General features: G+C 44.5%; 1 long non-coding RNA gene across 1 annotated transcript in view; it reads left to right on the plus strand.

The window, feature by feature from the left end:
• Positions 1-14,024, plus strand: part of LOC147737753 (uncharacterized) — an 88,518-nt gene that overhangs the window by 26,166 nt on the left and 48,328 nt on the right. The window contains exon 2 of the long non-coding RNA XR_015300939.1: positions 5,098-5,145. This is a non-coding gene — a long non-coding RNA (uncharacterized LOC147737753). The remainder of the gene's footprint in view (positions 1-5,097; positions 5,146-14,024) is intronic.

Here is a 14,024-nt window from a genome sequence, read left to right on the forward strand (position 1 = left end):
GGCTAGTCAAATTGTACTTAAAAGACGCCTATTTTACCATTCCCATGGCAATAGAACATCAGTCCTTTCTCCAGTTCATTTAGGACAATCGCCTTTTTCAATTTCAGGCCCTCCCTTTTGGTCTTTCATCCGCCCCTTGGTGTTTCACCAAAATCATGAGAACGATAGTCTCCATCCTAAGAGCCAGGGGTATTCGTCTCATCATCTATCTAGACGACATACTGATAATGTCCCAATCTCACTCTCAGATTCTAGAAGATCTACAAACCTCCATGAACCTCATAGAAAGCCTTGGGTTCATTATAAACAGGGAAAAATCAATCCTTTTACCCTCCAAATCTCTGGAGTTCCTTGGCTTCACTGTGGACACATCCAGGTGTCTTCTCTTACTCCCCAAAAAGAAGATTGCCAAAATTCGGAAAGAGATCAGATTTGTCCTCAAACATCACTCTTTATCCCTCAGAGAGCTGGCCAGACTCCTTGGTCTCCTTTCTTCCTCGATCCAAGCTATCTTCCCTGGCCCCCTGAACTACCGTGCTCTTCAGATAGTAAAAGCCAAAGCTCTCAGATCCGGACTTTGGTACGGAGACCAAGTCTCTCTGGACGAAGAAGCCAGACTGGAACTTTCTTGGTGGCTGGACAATTTGGACGCCTGGAATGAAAGAGCTATCTTTGGTTCAACTCCAGACTTCGTTCTAGAGTCAGACGCCAGCCTTCATGGTTGGCGTGCCCGTCTCCTCGACCAGGACACTGGTGGTGTATGGACCCCTTCGGAATCTTCCCACCATATAAATTTCTTAGAATGACGGCCGGTCTCTACGCCTTGAAGAGCTTCAGACAATCTCTTCAGGGCAGATCCGTTCTCCTGAAGATGGACAACATTTCCGCAGTCTCGTATATCAACCGTCTCGGCGGTACGAAATCTGCCGACCTATCGGATCTGGCCAGGAAACTTTGGATGTTCTGTTTGGAACACAAGATTTCCCTGAGGGCAGAGTACCTCCCCGGAAAATCCAACCTCTCAGCAGATTGGAACTCGAGGTTCCTAGTAGATTTCAGCGATTGGAAACTCAATCCGACCATTTTCAATTCCCTGGTCCACTATTGGGGTCCTTTCGATGTGGACCTTTTTGCAAGCCGTTTGACTTCCCAGCTTCCACAGTATTTCAGCTGGATGCCAGACCCGGGTGCTCTAGCTGTCAACGCTTTCCTCCAACCTTGGGCTCCTCTCCGACCCTATGCCTTTCCCCCCTTTGCTATGATCCAAAGGGTTCTACAGAAAGTGAGACAGGAACAGTGCTGATAACCCCTTTCTGGCCGTCTCAGGCATGGGTTCCCCACAGCTTTGGAACTTTCGTGCGACATTCCCCTCCTAATCCCGGCTTCTCAAGGACTCCTCCTAAACGCAAACGGAGAAGATCACCACCTGGTTCTTTCAGGGAACCTGAACCTCCTTGCTTGGAAAGTGTCAGGCAATCTAATCAATTGTCTGGAATTTCGTCATCTGCTCTTACACTCCTCGGAGAATCCTGGGCACCTGGAACACACTACAGATATAATAACAACTGGAAAAAATGGTCTAGTTGGTGCTTGGTAAGGGACTTGGATCCCGTGGAAGCTCCTATCGTTAATATAGTCAATTTCCTAGTGGAACTTTTCGACAGTGGTCCCTCCTATAGATCCATTAACTGTTATAGGTCTGCTATTTCCGCAGGTCACTCTATTGTCAACGGTAAGACGGTAGGTAAGAACGTTATTATTTCTAGAGTCCTTAAAAGTATCAGACTTAAAAGGCCCCCTATGCCTAAATATCAATCTGTTTGGGATGTTAAACTATTGCTTGACCTTTTTTGCTCCTGGCCTGATAACTCCCTTCTTAACAGAAAATGTCTTTCAATTAAACTTGCCTCTCTTCTTTGTTTAGTCTCTTGTCGCAGAGTTTCAGATGTTAAAGCTCTGGACATCTCTAATAGATGTTATGACATGTTTGGTGTTAAATTTGAAATTTTTAGGAGAACTAAAACTATGTCTGACTTTATCTTCTATCCACGTTTTGATTTTTGCGAAAAACTCTGTGTGGTTGATTGTATGAAGGAATACGACTTCAGGATGTCTAATCTTCGACCCCCTGATGCAAATCAAATTCTTGTTTCCTATGTCAAACCTTTTAAACCCATCTCATCCTGCTCTATCGCAAGGTGGGTTAAATTGGCTATGAACTTCGCTGGTATTGACCTTTCAAAATTTCAAGCTCATTCACTAAGAAGCGCAATGGCCAGCAAGTCATACTGGTCGGGTGGTAAGTTGGATGCTATCCTTAAGGCTGCTGATTGGTCTAATGCCTCTACCTTTGCCCATCATTATTGTAAACCAATTGAACATGTTTCTGACGTTGTGATTCAAAGCTACCAACATGCATAATGTAGCCTCCTGTCTTGTAATTAAATTGCGATTCTCCTATTAACATGACCAGAGAATCTGGATTTCATTAAAGACACGGAGGCTAACATTATCCCTCCCGTCCCTCCCTGGAGGGAAATTGAGGATTGATTTGGTTTACAATGTTTTCAATGTTTCATGCCCTTTTAACCTTATGTTATGCTTTTCTAATTGCTTCTTCTGAAGGTTACTTTGTGCCTTTCTTGATTTGCTTTATTTTCTTCCAGACAATTCGAATTGATGAATCTCCAAGGATTTTCCAAGTTTCGACAATACTTCCTTCAAGTTTTAAGATGTATTCTTCGTTTGACTTGTCGTTCGAGGCATCTAAAAGAGGCTGATCTTCCCTGGCACATGCCTTTTATGGATAATATGATGTCACTTTGTTCTTATTCTAGTCTTTGTGATGTAAGCGGCTGTGTGTGAGCTGCATTAAAAGATTAATGCATAATGTTAGCCTCCGTCTTTAATGAAATCCAGATTCTCTGGTCATGTTAATAGGAGAATCGCAATTGGTATCGTTCATTACCAGGTATGAGCAGCGTATAATTGATTCAGGGCTTTCAAATACAATAGGATTCACAATAAAATCAAGCAGAGTACCACATTGAATGCCTCCATACGGGGGACATATCATAACACAACGTCAATAGGCTCGTGAGCATTTAAACCCGCCCCATGTCAATAAGCAGGGAGAGGTACCAACCCCTCGGGGACAGCGCATTGGAGTATCCTGGTTGTCACAATCTAAGTGGGCATTCCCATCACAGTTTCTTGCACAGGTGCCACCCCGTCCAAAGCGGGGGAACTCGCTCTAGCCGAAGCCCACTGAATAAACGGCTCCCATATGTCCCGGGGTCGAGACGCAGCGGGCATAGTCTCCCAATAGATACCTAACTGTGTATGCCCATAGGTGACATCTGATAGCCAGTCGGAAAATGTGGGTATCTTTCGCATACCCCATTTAAGCGCAATTTGTCTCCTAGCATACAGCAGAAGCATGGCATGTAGCTTTCTCCGTTTAGGTGTAGTATCGCTTAACAAACCCAGCAGTCCTAAATGCAGGGAAGGGTCATCGGTCCTGCCAACAATTTGATTCACCGCCTCGAATATTTCTTGCCAGAAGCCAGCAATCCTAGGGCAGTGCCATGCTATGTGCAGAAAGGTAGCATTGTCAAAACCGCATCTCCAACATTTGGCATCATCTCGCAGGTGCATGCGGTAAAGGCTGATCGGGGTTCTATAGTATCTATGTAAAAATTTGAAGTGTATGAGGCGTAATTTATAATTGGGGAGAGTTCGAGTAGCTTTTTGAAACAAAACGACCACTGGTCCTCAGTTAGAGGGGGATCAAGCTCCTCATTCCAAAGTAACACAGACTTAGGCTGTATAATGGGGGATTGGTCCTGCAGCTCATTGTACAAACATGTCACTAGGTTTTTGGGGGAGGCGCGAGCCAGTATATTTTGCAAGGCGTTAAATGTGGGGGGTGCGTCGGGAAAACCCTCCCAAAGGAAGCGGCATGCCACTTTCAGTTGATGGTAAAGGAATAACTCCTGAAATGGAGGTGCCCTCTCCCCCTCCTCCACCTGTGGATCTCGGAACACGCCGTCTGGGTATAGATCAGCGAAGGTGCAAACTTGAGCGCCTCCCAGGGCTCGCCTTTGCTGTGCGCGCCACGCCCAGCGTAAAGTATTAGCGGAGTCAACAACCGTCGTGGGGCGAACGTGTTTTTGGTAAAGAGCCACCGCCAGGGGCGTGGGTGCCAATGAGTCTTGCTCTATCGCCACATGTGGTTGATAAGGCGTCGGGTATGCCCAGAAGTGCAAGAATTGAGCTTGCGCACAAAGAGCATATAGATGCATGTCCGGAGCCTACAGCGTTACAGTTCATATCTCATTCTCCTTATTGGATTTTGTCATTTTAGTGTCATTTTGTTCAATACACTTTACTTTATTTTTCTATTTCGGTTTGGGTTTTTTATTGTTTTGTATTTTGACTTTTAATTTTTTGGTTAAATATTTTACATATTACCTTAAGTTAAGCCTGCCTGTACGGTGCTTAAGTACCAGGGGTTGATCCTAGGTTAATTGAATGGCTTTGAAAGTTCACTCTGACAACGGTTGTGATTGTTCCTCATCTACCACAAATAATAATTCAGTTTCTAACAGAAACTATCTAAAATTATCTGCAAAACAGGCCGTTGATAACCTACCAGGGTTGATGCACCATGTGGACAAATTGGAATATGGGACGAGTATTGTGTGGCAATAGAACATCTAAAAAACTTCAGCTTACAGACGAACCAATAATCGCGCTTGAATCTCACAACTTTTTAAAACAAGGTAGTCAGGAAAGTGTGGCGAATATATTGCAGCTCTTTGTATTTTGACAGCCACAAGCAAATTTGAAAACAGAGTGGATGTATGTAGCAGAGATGAGTCTGTTCACCCAATGTGAGTGGTGATATCTTCTTTGCTGATCTGCCTGAAGTTATGATGCTGCTGACAGTAGCGTGTCTTCTAAAAGCGATGGCGTGACTGGTGGAACTATAAAGCCAAATAAGAGAACGTTATCTTCCGACATCGCAGTCTTCGTGACTGAGACCAGTAATACTGAAGCCTCTGAGACTCATAGCAGTAATTTCTCCTTTCACAGCGTTATTGCTGCAGATGGAGTGAAGCCAGAAGCAAGCACATTAATAAGGTACCAACAAAGTTTAATATTGTTCATTTGTATTAACTGTTTCTCTTTTGCAGCATTTGGAAATGCATTTTCTAGTTTTGTTGCTTTTTGGTTAGTTTTTTATTGACGGCTGTTATCTTTGTTTTAAAGGGAAAGATTTTGAGGTGTGTGACCTTAATGCTGCAGTTTGCATTTCATTACCATCATTTGCTTATCCTGGAAAATCTCCAGGGTGTAGGAGGTTTGCTGTTCCAGAGTTCTTTCTTCAGCTTCTGGGCAGTTATCGCTCTGTGGCGATCTGTGGTCCTGTTTCTCTGCTCTTCTTGTAATAGCTCCTATCAGAGCTTCATCCTCCCGCCAACGATAATATGATGCCTAGCATCACCCAGCACACAACAAAGTCTATGATGGGCTAAGTCCATCTGCTCGGTGCAGTTAGAGCGAGGATAACGTTCTCTGGACCCATCAGGATGTGAATGTAACCTATGGGCTTAAGATGAAATGAAGAGCTTACCTCCTTCCTGAGTGGCTCCAGTCTGCTGTGTGCAGACCCAGTAGCTGGCAGCACCCTGCAGTATGTATGTATAAATCAGATTATGTTGGAAGTAACCTGCAATATAGGGGCAGGCAACACCCTGCCAACAAGTAGGATTTCTCATAGTATTTTATTTCCTGGCACATTAATGGTGATAGTCTTTTAACAGGCAGAAGAACAACACTGACCATACATTTTCCTGGGTTTGTCTTTAAAATGACGTACACATTAGGAATGGCATTTCGTTCTGCTGGAAAAATAACACAAGTTATCTTGCACTCTGCTATGATGTTGCACAGATCTTTGGCTGCAATGCCTTCCATGTTTCATTCAAACGTGCTTTCTACAGGGCACATACATGATTTGCTGCTGTAGAGAAATAATGCTCCTGTGTACTGTGGCACTCAGAAATATTGATAAACGTAATGTTTTCTCTTCCAGCACTTCCTAGTAACACCTTTCACTGTTTGACCCAGTCATTTGGCAGAAACATAACTTTGTACCATTAAAATAGTTGTGATGGGGAACATTCATGTGGGGTTAGGACTGGCTCGACCAGGGTGCTTGCTGACTTGGATGAGTATGGAGTTGACCACCTTGCCTGGTCGGTGTGGAACCAAGCCAGCGATGCTTTGCTGCAGGCTCATTTGCCCTGATAGCTGGTCAACAGTTTGAGGAGGAGGAGGTGAAGAGCTGGCTAAGTGTGCTATGAGGCTGGCATTTCAGTACATCCCTGAGAAGTGAGCTTTGAGTCGATGTGGTGTTCCTCTTATACCACGTGCAATTCACCCTCTCCAAAGCCTCAAGAATTCCTAGGTGTGAAAGGCGGCTGATTCTGATTGGGTGCTTGATGGTTTACCAGAAACTTATGTTTTTGATCGTTCATGTTTGTCAGTAGTTAATTAAACACGCCCAGGGGTTTTATCTCTTCAGTTGACACAAGCTGCAATAAAGGTTTCTTTGTCGTTGCAAACAAATATGAATGTGCCTCTGTAGGTCAAAGAATGTTGGGTTCTGAGGTTGCCAAAAACTAATCTCTCTGTTAAAAGGAGATTCTAGTGGCACTGTGAGCAAGCTAATGCAAAAATAGGCTAACATACTCGGCTGGGGTGTACAGAGGCAGTCTGCCGCCAGATCCACAGTATATGTTATCCAAAAACAGCGCAGGTCCTGCATGAAGGGTACTGTAGGAACTACACTAAATGGCGCCACCAACGTTTGGTACCTATTTAACGGTAGAATCTGAGTAGCTCAGTTGGGGTTATTCCCAGAGACCCCTACTTACAAAAACTAGAGTCGTGGAGTGGGTGGGCACAAAACTCCGCCGCAGCTGAGTAGGCAAGATATCCTATGTATTGGTTGTTGTTTAATCAAGCTTGAAGGAATTTACCTAAATTGTGCATAAAACCGTACCTTAAAATTCCTTCGACAGTTATTCTGTGTCTTAAACACGATGTGTAAGAAGCAGCCTTAACCCCAATAACCCAGGCACTTAATCAGTCTGAAGAAGACGATGTCAATGCAATACAGATTGCTCCCAATGTAAAGCATACTATGACAGTTAAACTACTCAAAAATGGGTTACCACCCAAAGGAGGTGTAGTAATATTCATGATAGAGGCATTCCAGACAGAGGTATTCTACTCATAGGTTATATTCCCAGCAGCGAATTCCGTAACAGAAACGTTTCATTATTACACACATGAAGAAGTTTCAGCGGTCTACACTCCGTTTGCGGTGATTGAGATTCCGCTTACCTACCAGGAATAATTTTTTCTGGTTTAATGGCGCCGTACCCCACGTTACTACAAGAGCAAGGCTTGGTCCTTTAGGAAGACCAGGAGCAACATGGCGATATTAGCGGCCTATGCACCACATCCAGACATCGACACAATGCCACGTGATGAACTGCTTGTTCAACTCAAAGAGTTGATAAAACTTTACAGAAACATGACACTCTTCGTCCTGAGGACACTAGCGGTCCAAACTACTGTAATTACACCTAATGCAGCTCCTACACAGAGCACAGGTACTAAAATTACTCCACAAACATTACACACGGTAATGGGCTAAGTGCCCACAAAACCTGAACAAATTCCTTTCTGGGTAGCTCAGAAAATAACCCAGTTAGAAGCAGTATTCCCAAATACAACAGCATTTGAAAAACACAGAATGTTAACAATCAGCTTGCCCATGGGGATAACACCACAGTTATAGGATTGCGCTTCTAGGGGTACAGTCTTTGCTGCCAAATACACCAGAACTCATGGTATTCCTTCATTAGCAATAACACCAGATGTATTAAGACAAATACAAAATGAGTACGGAGCAGAACTTGCCCTAAACTTAGGGATGAAGTTAATAAATAACTACAACCAGGTATCCGCCATAATACTAGCTACCATTAAAGTGGAAGCAGCATCAGTGTCAATCCGCCAACGCCTACGGGAGTTCTCTCCATTAGAACAGGTGAATGAACCACCCAAAATAATTGAAACTGCGTATGCAGAATTTGACTGGAAGTGCACAGGGTCCCTGCCAACCAGGTCCCCTGAGCCAGATCTCCTTCCCTAAAGTGTACCTGTCATTTCCACGATTGGCACTCCATAAGTCCCTGGTAAAAGATACCTCTGGTACCAAGGGCCTTGTTGTTAAAGAGGGTCTCTAAAGGCTACAGCACAAATGATGCCACCCTAAGGGACCCCTCACCAAGCACATACATACATACATACATACATACATACATACATACATACATACTGCCACTGCAGCTGTGTGTCTTGGTGCAGACAAAACTGAAGAGTCGACATGGCACACATCCCTGTATGCGATGCCCGTAAGGACTGTCCGAGATGCAGGTAAGACACCCCTCTAGCAGGCCTTATAGCGTACGCTACTTTAGGGATATCTCCTGTGAGGGCATTTCTACATGAGCAGATATGCCCCTACAATATCCTTGTCGATTCCAAGATATTGCAAGTGACCAGGAAAGTTCTATAGTAAGTACATTGGCTGGACGTTTGTCATTACAAGTGCCACAGCTCCATGAAGGATGCACTGAAATATGGGATATTTGGTACCAAACATCTCAGCATAATAAACCTGCGCTGATGCAGTGTCCGATTTATTAAACATTGCACTTAGAGAACCCCTTAGAGGGGTCCCCTAAAATCTACCAATCCTTAGGGGCGTCACTAACTGGCCTGAGACAGCCTGCTACCACTGGACAGTGTTCTGTCCTCATGGGGAGAGTGCCTCTGCACTTTGAGGTCGATAATGCCTTTGGGACATGCACGCAGGTTTGCACAGTTCTTTTACGATTTTATAAATCACAAAAGCACAAAAACAGCAGACCTAGGTCAAGCACAATGGTTCCGTATGTTCTCAATATCAGATGGTGCAACCACTTCCAACATCCGCTGTTCAGGGATGTGAAAATTACAACAGTATACAAAAACCAAAAAGGAAGGTGCACTCTAATGAAGTCAATGGAACAAAGAATATTTTGTGAATGTCTCTTCTTTATTTAAAATATTAGTTGTCTGTGAGCACGGGCACAGCCAACGCGTTTCGTTCCCTTAGTGCCATGGGAACTTCGTCAGGGCATGAATATGAATTTAGGAGAAGCAAGATATCAGAATAACTGTTTAGAATGGATATTCTGGAAGCGATCGTCCTTGGATAAAAGATTCTTGAATAAATCCTATAGGTACTGCGTCCTTGTTCCCTGGGGTTTCCAAAATAAGCTGTTGCTTCATATTTGCCTAAAGGACGGGCAATCGTCAAAAGGACTTATTTTATTTGTAAATTCATAAGGGCTTCTTAAAATCAAGTTGTGAACTATCGTGAAATTCGTAATCAATTTAAGGTAGATAAAAAAGTAGCTAATAGATCTCTGTATCAAGTAGATCTCGCTTATAGTAAGGCGATAGTATAATAGAAATAACACCAAACAGTATTGAGGAACAATCAGAGTGTTAGAGGTCCAAATACGACCTAATGCGGGCGTGAGCCAGGAATACAGCATCTATAATAGGGCTTTTACGATTTTATATAGCTCTTTGATTGAGTTGCTATTTTCGTTGATTCTTTGTGCATAGTGTGTCCTTTTTGCCTTTTTTATGGCTTGATTGTGTAAGTTTTGAGAACAGTTTTGTAGATTAACTTTTCAGCATCTAGTCGGGACATTCTCCAGGTGTGTTCCTTGATTTTGCATTTATTTTTTAAGTGTTTTGATTTCTGGGGTATACCATTTTTCAGAGGTAGTTCTTTTTATGGATTTAGATTTGATTAAGGGGGCCCATAAGTTCAAGGTGTAGGTGATCTCCATGTCTAGATTCAGAGCGCCTTTGTTGGTGAGGGGAGTACCTAGGTCACAGCTTTCCAAACTGTGTGGCGCGACACATTACTGTGTCGCGCCCGATGCGTAGGTGTGTCGCGCTATCAGATTTATGAGGGCAGATTTATGAGGAGAATGAGCGATATTTGCACTACAGACAGCCTCCCACATTCCTAGTCACCAACAGACACCTCTCTGCCCCTCCCCGATGCATTCGTAAAGAGATTCATTAGACAGATAAGGGAAGCATTGCTCACCTCCCGAGAAGAGATTGCACAGACCTAATCGCAACTCAAGCCCATTGGCTGTGCTGGTGAGCCGGAGTGGAATGTGTGTCTGCCAGACAAGGCACCGCTTCTGCAGCCCTGATCTGAGCCCCAGCTGAGCCATTCAGCCGGGCTCATTGGAATAATTGTCGGGTGCTCACACCACGCAGTGCTTGACAGAGCAGGTTCCGGCCAGGCCCTGTGGTGTCATCACAGTCACACTATCCTGCACATTTGTTCCAACAAGTGTCAGATGACAGAGGTTTCCGAGGGAGTAGTAAAAAAAAGGGCATGATACGAGTCACAACTTTCAAGTAGAACCTGATGAGGCAGTGAAAGTTGTATTGATAGTGTAAATGTTATGGATGGATGAGTGAACAAGGGTGTATGGATGGATGGATGAATGAATAGATGGATGGATGAGTGAAAGCATGGATGGCTGGGTGGATGATTGGATAAAAGGGCGGATGATGGGTGGATAAGTGAAACATTGGATGGATGAATGAAATGGAGGGAGGGTGGATGAAAGGGTGGATGATGGATGAGTGAAAGGGTGGATGGAATAAAGGAGTGAAAGGGTTGATGGATAGATGAGCAAAAGAGTGGATAAAGAGATGGATGAGTGAAAGGATGAATGGATAGGTTTGGAGATGGATGGATGGTTTGGATATGAAGGATAGACAGACGGAATGGTGAAAACTGAATGATGGATGAAAGACTGAGCAGACGACACAATGTAAAGGTTAAATCGCGGCCATCAGCAGGTAAATGGTAGGATGAAAGAATGAATGGGTAGATCTATGGAAGAGACAAGCTATCTTCTGGGTAGGGTCATGATGATTTGCTTAATTTACATTGTGCCATAAGAGCTTTGGGTCGAAGTGGGGGTATTTTCATTGGGTGAGTGTGTGGATGGATGAGTGAGCAAGGGTGGAAGTATAGATGGATGGATGGGTGAAAGCATGGATTGCTGGGTGAAAGAGGGTGGATGATTGGATAAAAGGGCGGATGATGGGTGGATACATGAAGGATTGGAAGGATGAATAAGAGGGAGGATGAATGAAAGGGATGGAGGATGAATGAGTGAAAGGAGGGATTGAGTGAAAGGGTGATGTAATGAAAGGGCGGATGGAATAAAGGAGTGAAAGGGTTGTTGAACAGACGAGCGAAAGGATTGATGAATGAGCAAAAGGGTGGATAAAGAGATGGATGAGTGAAAGGATAAATGAATAGGTTTTGAGTTGGATGGATAGGTCTGTATATGAAAGGTGGACAGACGGAATGGTGAAAAACGGAATGATGGATGAAAGACAGAATAGATGAAAGAATGTAAAGATTAAATGGTGGACATCAGCAGGTAAATGGTAGGATGAATGGATAGATCTGTAGAAGAGACAAGAGATATCTTCTAAAGAGGGTCATGATGATTTGCTTCATTTGCTTGGTGCCATAAGAGTTTTGGTGCGACGTGGAGGTATTTTCAGTTTCTTCCTACTCATGTGCTGAAAAATAAATGGTTTTGTGCCAAACAACAGCAATCTATCTTGATTGAATGCCATTGAAACAAGCATTGACAAACTCAGTAGGCTCGGCCTTGGCAAGCGCCTTGGGTGGTTCGGGCTCGCTCGCGTTACCGTGTCCCGATATTTTATTTTCCAGAATGGCGTGTCACCAGCATGAAAAGTTTGGAAAGCTGTGACCTAGGTGTTCTAGGTTGGTGTTTTTTGGCCTGTGGAGTTTAAATGATTCTGGAGTTACCAGTTTCCAAGGTCTGTAGAAATCGGGCGCAGGTAGAGAAGGTCTAGCGGTTAACTCAGGCTGAGCAAATGAAAAGGAGACAAGGGAGTTGTCCGTCCATATTTTCGGGGGGAGTGTGTTGGCTATATCAGGGCAGTTGTTCTCATCTAGCCAGGTTTCAGTTATAAACACTAAGTCGGGGTTCATTTCATTAATAATGTCCCAGATCTCCAAGGAGTGTGTGGGGAAGGATCTAGCATTGAGCTATAGGCATTTGGTTCTTAGGCAGTTATTATTCACCGTTTCGGGTGTGGATTCTATGTGTGCTAGGCTGCACCATTTGCATTTTAAGCATGTGAATGTTCCTTTGATGTTGAGAAGCTTTAAAGCATTCTGCATGGTTGCTTGGGACATGCCTGTTGAGCTCAGTGAGGACCTCTCTGGAATAGGTTAGTGAGTCTCGGAGGTCCGTGCTGCGACTAGCAGGGGTCCTGGCCCCTGGCCAGGTGCGGATGGGCGCAGACGGGCTTGCCACCATCACAGACAAGTACAGCCTGAGCCGGAGTTCTGGCTAAGCCAGAACTCACCTCGGAGCCCAAGGTTAACCCTACTATTCCCTTGTTCCCTGCACCACCACTTGTACCTGTGCTAGGGGGCGAAGTTGCCTTAGGGGCAGTGGTAGTAGAATCCTTGGATTTTGGACAATTTACATCTTTTGTCCAATGGGTCTTTTCTTTACATAAATAGCACCAAGGTTTCTTTTTGCCTTTACCTTTGTAAGACTGTGACCCCCCCCCTCCTCCCCCCCCAGATTTAGGTTTATGGGGCCCCAAGGAAGACTTTTGATCTTTACCCTTCTCCAAACCCCCATCCGGAGACTTAGAATCTTGCTTCTTTTGGTCACCACCATTGGGGAGAAGTCAAATCTGAGTCAACCAGGTACTGATGCAATAACGGACTTTGACAATAATGAAGTATCTGCTCCCTCATAATTTATTATACAATCCTACAAAATCATGCTGCCAAGCAACCAGCCTTACAGAGCCTTAATAGCACTGTGCACAAAGTCTACCCAGGCCTGAGTCTGAGCCTTCTGGGTGTCTCTGAACTTAATCTTGTATTGCTCAGTGGTTAAGCCAAACCGATCAATGAGAGCACTCGTCAGAATTTAATAGTTGTCAGCATCTTCTTGTCTAACAGGGAGGGGCTTATCTCTATTGTCAGCAAAGGAGAGCCACGAGATAGCTGCCCACTTCTCTTGAGGGACCCTCTGTACTTTACATGCCCTCTCTAAAGCAGGTCTCCTTTTGTGGATGTCATCCCCAACATGGTAGAGAGGGACAATCTTGCTCAGGTTCCTGTTGTCAAATGAATGTTTCTTAACTCTAGGGACACTGTTGCTGCCACCATGGGACTCTAGTCCCAACTTTTTTCTAGCTCTCTGGACTTCCAGGGACTTTTTTGTCAAGGGCAGTTGCTCTTGCCTGACTCTAAACCTAGCTTTCTCAAGCTCAAGTAACTGGTATTCCCTATCTAAAGAGTGGTCCCTTTAGCTTCTGCAAGAGACAGAGGTCTCTACTGAGTGCCCGGAGCAATCAGATTCTGCCGATGGGGATCTAGATATCCTTGGTAAACTCTTCACTCTTCCTGGAGGGGTGAAGATTGGCTCCCCTGCGCCATCTCCCTGATCCTCTGGAATATCTGAATAGTCCAGGTGGGAACCTTCAGGTTCCTCCTGCTGGGTTTGAGCCTAAGTCATAAAAGGTGTCCTGACATGTCCTCATTCCTTGTCCCACCCACTCTCTCCAGCTCATCTGACCCAGGGGTCTTCCTAAGGCCATTTATGAGTAACACCTCAGTCAGGCGTTGAGTGTTGGCTGCTCGCCCTGTCTTCAGCTTTCTAGAGGCACACGGGGCTTTCAATTCCTGGAATGAAAGCTCACGGTATCTAGATGGCAGAGAGCCACTGGTTTCTTCTTTAGTAGACATACTAAGTGTGTGGTGTGTGCACCTACCTAGCCTA

This window comes from Lissotriton vulgaris, chromosome 1_1, assembly GCF_964263255.1.
Source record: "Lissotriton vulgaris chromosome 1_1, aLisVul1.2, whole genome shotgun sequence".
Taxonomy (NCBI): Eukaryota; Metazoa; Chordata; class Amphibia; order Caudata; family Salamandridae; genus Lissotriton; species Lissotriton vulgaris.